Below are 5,909 nucleotides of genomic sequence, written 5' to 3'. Positions count from 1 at the left end.
CTGCTCCCCGCGGGGGGGCCACCCCCCCAGCCCCGCCCCTCCTGCAGCATCGCGGCCGGAGCGCTGGAGCCTCCGCTCCATCCCTCGCAGCGGCCCCGCATCATCCCCGCCCACGCACCCCCCGCGGGCCTGCGGGGGGAACCTCTCCGAGGGCTCTGTGGGCGATGGCCGCGCCCCCGCTGATGGTCGAGCTGCGGGGCGGATTGTGCTCCTGGGACACCTAAACCGGGCTTATCCCGCCCCCCAAACCACTCTCCTTTAAACACGAGCGTTTTCCAAAGCGCTGGCGTGGGACTGCTGCTCTGAGCTTTCATTAGCTGGGCGGCGGCACTTTTTTGTGTGTCACTTTTTGGTGTGGGGGTGTCTCTGTGTGCTGAGTTAAATCTCGTAACCAGAAAACCCACCTGAGTGCGCAGAGGGAGGAGCACGGGGCGGTGGAGATGCTGGTTCTGCCCGGCTCCAGGAACTGGAGCTGGTGGGGAGCTGGTGGATGTTGGGACCGGGTTCCTTCGCCAGTCCCGCAGGAGCGGCATGAACCGGGGATGAGGGGCTGGGAAATCCCGCACAGGGGTCGAGTTGCTGCTGGGGCAATGGCCAGGGTGACGGCAGGAGGTGACATGTGGGGCAGCTGCAGCACCCGATTGCAAGCACTGAGTTTGTCAGAGCTCAGCTGCAGCCACTGGCCATGGGCAGAGCTGTGCGTGGCCGAAACATGCCCTCCCTTCCCCGTCAACAGCCACCTGCCCAGGTCCCTGGGGGTGAGCTCCCTTCCAAACCCTCTTCACAGACATTGACTCAGGCTCATGACTCTACGGTTTCCTTCCCAACACTTGGGTCCCCCTCAGAGCACGAACATCCCAGCTGGCTGCAGGACAGCAGGTGTTTGGGGAGACATGACCCCGCAGCCTGGGAATGCCCCATGGACACCCCAGTCACAACAACCGCTGTGTCCAGCAGGGTCCCCTGTTATTGTCTCCAGAGAGTCCATGCACTGTAGAGCTGCTAGGGGCTGCACAAAGGATTGCCCCACAGAGGCAGAGGATGCTGAGACAGGCAGCTTTGCAAAATCTGGGCATCTGATCTCCAGCCCCATGCTCCCGGCACAGACCCGAGACCTTGGCACAAGCAAGACGACGTGGGGCTCGCCGGGACACGCTGTCCGGGATCCCGCTGGCCGACATGTGCTGCCATTTCAGGCTCTAATTCTCGGTGTGGGGATTCCCAAACCGGTGTCCTGCCACGCGGCTGGGCTCAGCCCCAGCCCATGGTGCTCACGGCGGGAGCCCCGTTAGAGCGTCAGCGGTGCCCTGGCAGGCTGTCAGCCGGCTCTGTGGCTTTCCAAGGTTTGCCGAGAGAAAGCGGCTGGGGGTGCGGCCTGGCCGGGACTCCAGGCTGGGCTTTGGCAGGAGCTGCCACCAGCCCATGTCTCTTGCTGTCACCAGGCGCAGGCAGAGATGGGTGACAGCACAGCGTGGGGCTGGCCATAGGGACAATGCTCTTAGCCACCTTGTCATCTGCCTCCAGCAGAATAGATCTCTCTTAAAATTTTATTTCTTCCTGAATTTCCTTGGCCTTTTGCCAGCCCTCTGGACAAGCTCAGGATTTTACTTTCAAAGGAAAGACCCTACATTTCTTTTGCTCTCTAATTGACCGGAGCTCTGTGCTCATTAATTGCCTCTCTGTTTTAACACACGTCTCTGGGACCAGTGAGTGCACCAGGTGATGGTGCCAGGACCATGCAGGCAAGTGCCCACGCCTGGGCCAGTAACCACATCTTTAACCTGCTGCTTTTTGACTTGCGTGAGGGTGTGGTTGAAGGGTGATTGGGATGGATACTGGCCCAGACCAAAGGGTTACAGGGACAAACTGGTCTCATTTATGCTGATGTAAATCCTTAATAAACTCAGTGATTTCAATATGGTCTGAAAGAGACAAGCTTCTCTTCTGCCCTGTGTTGTCCCTGTTTCCAAGTGACAGGGAGGCCAATCTCAGTCGGTGGGCAAAGTCCCTGCCAGGTCCTGTCCCCATGTGTCACCAGACCCATTACCTCCATCCTCACCTGGGTGACTGGTGCTCCTGGCCCTTGTGCAGTGTGATGGTGCCATCGCATGGCCAGGGTTTGGCACTTCCAGGACATGGTCTGACCAGGACCTGTCACCCACAGGGCTGGGGAAGGTCCCTGGGCACCATAGATGATCTGTGCTGTGCACCCTCGATGGGGTAGCTGGTGCTCCTGCCCCACCATGGGCTCTTCAGGGCCCCAGAGCTGCTGGGGGGTCCTCCTCTCCGTGTCAGGGCCATGGTTTCACTTCTGGGGGAGGTGAGGACGTGGGGACCAGATCTGCAGCACTGAGGAGATGTGAAGTTGACCTGGACCATGGGTCCGCAGCATGGCTGTGTCCAGGAGCCGCCAAAAGCCACCCATGGCAAATGGCTGGGAACCAGCTGTGGGTCTGTACAGGGGCAAACCCGGTGAGCACTGGGGCTGTGCCGGCAGCTGGGGCCAGGGCAGCCCTGAGCGGGGTCATTTGGCCCAGGGGATCTGTGGGGAGGCAGGAGGGAATGGTGGTGCAACCGCTTCCCTGTGTGCACATCGAGCCTGCGGCCACCCAGCTGGGCAAGAGCAGTGGGAGCAGATGGGAGGTAACTGGGGGGAGTATAGAAGTGCCTGTCCAAGGGAGACTGTGAGTCATGGCAAAGAGAGGAGGAGACCCCTACCCCATGCTGCCTGCCCAGACAGGGCATGTCTGAGAACCCAAAGCACCTCTGTGAGGATCCCAGCACTCCCCAGCATCACAGCCAGCTGCGAGGTGGGTCACCATCTCCATTTCAGAGCAGGAGGCAGGTGAGGAGGCGGAGGGGCCACAGGAGCCAGCCCTGAGCAGAGCAGGGCTGGGGGCTGCAGAGCAGGGAGCTGAGCTGGATCCTCCAGCACTGACCCATCAGAGGTGGGACCTGGTGTCCTAGAGATGGCAGAGACGAACTGGCCAAAGCCACAGCGTCCCCATCCTTGGGGTTTGTGAAACCCCGCTTGAAGAAAGCCTGAGTAGCCTGGGCCTTGCTGAGGAAAGGGGTAGGTGTACAGACCTCCCAAGGACCCCCAGCGTGAGTTTTCCTGGCGTGTCCTGCTCCCATTCCCCTCTCTGGAGCAATGTTTGCTGCTCCCCACAAGCCCAGCCCCAGCACCAAGGGTCTGGGCCATTGCAGACAGCTGCTGGTTCCCAGTTTCCCAAGACGCAGGCTGAGGCCATGTCTCTTGCTAATGCCAAGTTTCAGATCTTGCAATTTACTTTGTAGAAATGAAAAAAAGACAAAGTGTCTTTTCTTTTGTCTGGTGCTCAGCATCTTCCCAGAACAGTGGTTCAGGCTGGGTGTCACTTTTGGGCAGTTGTACCAGGAGTCCTTGTGCCCAAAGCTCTGGCTGGGAGGGTGGGAAGATGCTGTGGGCTTGTCCCAACTCCAGATGGCAGAGCTGGAGCTCTGGCTCACCTGCTCCAATGGCGGGTGCATTCCTCTGCAAAGACAACGAGGGATGAGGCTCATCTCCTGACCCGCAGAGGAGCCTGAGGAGTAATGCAGCACTGTGGAGAGCTGCTCAGCACCTACCCAGAGGGATGTGCCAGTTAAAATCCACCATGGACTCCAGCCAGTAGCAACGTTTGTGCCTCACACCCCATGCAGCACCCGCAAGGGCTGAGCCCGCTCCAGCTCAGTGCATTCCATGGCATCAGCACCCTGGTTGTTGGGCCGTGCTCCACGTGGTCCCCAGTGCAGCAGCCACAGGAAGGTGCCAAGGTCACCCTCTACATGTCACCACCTCTGCCAGCACAATGGTTTCCTCCTTGGAGAGCCCCATCTGGCTCATGGTGTCTCTGTATTTCTCCAACACATGGGGTTTCACTTCAGTGTCTCTGCCTGCAGGGACAGAGACATGGCTGCAGCCCGGCTGAATGTCCCCAGACCTCCTCCTGCTCCCATGGCGGTGTCACCAGGAGCACTTTGGGGGTCTCATGCAGCCCTGACAGAGCAGCCAGACCCCATGACACCCCTAGAGCAGTGAGACAAACAGTCCAGCAGCTCCCATCCCACTGGTGGGGGCTGTTGGAGGGTCTGCCCCTCACACCCCCCAATTCCCTGGACATCACTGTGCCTTTTTGTGCTTCCTCTGGCACTGCAGAGCCTGGTATGGGGAGCTCAGAGAGCACAGCCTGGAATCCCCTAGCTCCCCATGCTACACTTTGTGGTAGCACATGAAGCTGCCACTGACATGATGGGCAGTAGCTCAAATCGATGTCCGTGCTATGGAGGGGTCCTATTCTGGGGGTGGCTTAAGCCCCGCTGCTGGGTCGGGTCCCATCTCCTCACTGGTGCTCCCCTGGTACTCTCGTCTGTGTATTGATCGGGTTGATCAGGGTTTTTTTGGGACCATCATCCTCCACTCACATCCTACGGGGCTGGAGAGCAAACAAAGGCCATTGTACTCCAGCTGCTGGCACACAAAGCCCTCAGCTTCCAGTGGGCTCCTCAAAAAGCACCTTGAGAGGCTGTTTGGTTGCCCAAGCAGATCCTGGGAGAGGCGTGAAGCTGCACCTGGGACTTGAGCTCAGGCAGTTCCCATTGGAGACAAGGCATAATTAGCAATGTCAGGGGTGGCTGGGAAGAAGCTGTCAAGGGAATGCTAAGATTTCTGTCTCTCATCTTCTAACTAAGACTGGAAGCCTTTCCAGGAGGAACAGGGTCATCACCCAACTGTTTGGGCTGAATGCAGAGGTAATGGCAGGGATCCTTTAGCCAGTGCTAGAGGAAAGAAACTTATTTTTTATTGGGTTTTTAAAGCATCTGAAGCCATCAGTCATCTCCACTGAGAAGAAGCTTGGTTGATTTTGGCCTCTCTTCTCAGATACACTCCCAGAATGGGGCTTGAAGACAGACCTGCACTGGTAAAGGTAGATTAATATGAAGGTATGTCTGTCTAATTTCTGTGATTTAGTGATGATTATCCAGTCCCCGATGCTGCCCGCTCAAAGGGGCTTTTCAAACACCCGGGGGTGAACTAATTGTCTGACTCCACCTGCAACTCGGCCGAGCAAACCCCCCACAGCTGGAGGGGTTCCAGACACAGCCCTCTGCTCTGTTTTTGCCAAACAAGGCTGTACCTCAGTGCGAATCAGCAGCAGAGCAGCCCCTGGAGATCCCCCGCCTGGGCACCGAGCTCTGGCACAGCAGCCGCTCTGGTACAGCAGCCACTCTGGTGTCACCTCCTGAAGTCTTGGCTGCGTGGCAGGTGTTCCCATGTCCTCTGTGTTGTTCTGCAGCTGGTTAATTGCCATTCCAGGTTGGAGGCAAAAGGCCGGCTCTTGACAGCTCTGCTCCATAGACACCATCAGCACACGTGTCACCAGGACAGGAACCAACCACCTCCCAGGGACACGTGTAGCTCTTTCTTTGTGTGTTTTATGAAGAACTCAAGGACTAGCCGAGGTGAAGGGCAAGGAGATGAGCCCTGGGTGACAGCCAGAGTGAATGAGAAGATTTGCGCTGACAATCATAAATTAATTTTTATGAGATCAGAAAAAGGTTTTGATTATTATTTCACCATTGCAGTGAAATATGGCCCTCACAGACATCTTGCCATCTTTCTTGAGGTCTTCAATCCAGCTGCAGTGGGGAGCTATGGCGATGGTACCCCGCTTCCCAGCGAGCTAGAGACAGTGGCTCTGCACTGGTAAATACGGAGAACAACAAGAGATTCAGGGGCAGAGCGGGAAGCCTCCACTCACGCCCTCCTCTGCCCAGGCTGCTGATGGGTGGACAAGCGTCTCTTCATCCAGGCAGAGCAGTGGTCAGCCATGAAGAGCTAACCCAGCACTAACCCAACATGAGATCCACTTGGCCAAGCCCAGGTGCTC

The sequence above is a fragment of the Columba livia genome, chromosome 19 (assembly GCF_036013475.1).
Source record: "Columba livia isolate bColLiv1 breed racing homer chromosome 19, bColLiv1.pat.W.v2, whole genome shotgun sequence".
NCBI classification, from domain to species: domain Eukaryota; kingdom Metazoa; phylum Chordata; class Aves; order Columbiformes; family Columbidae; genus Columba; species Columba livia.
Note: the sequence above shows the minus strand (reverse complement) of the source record.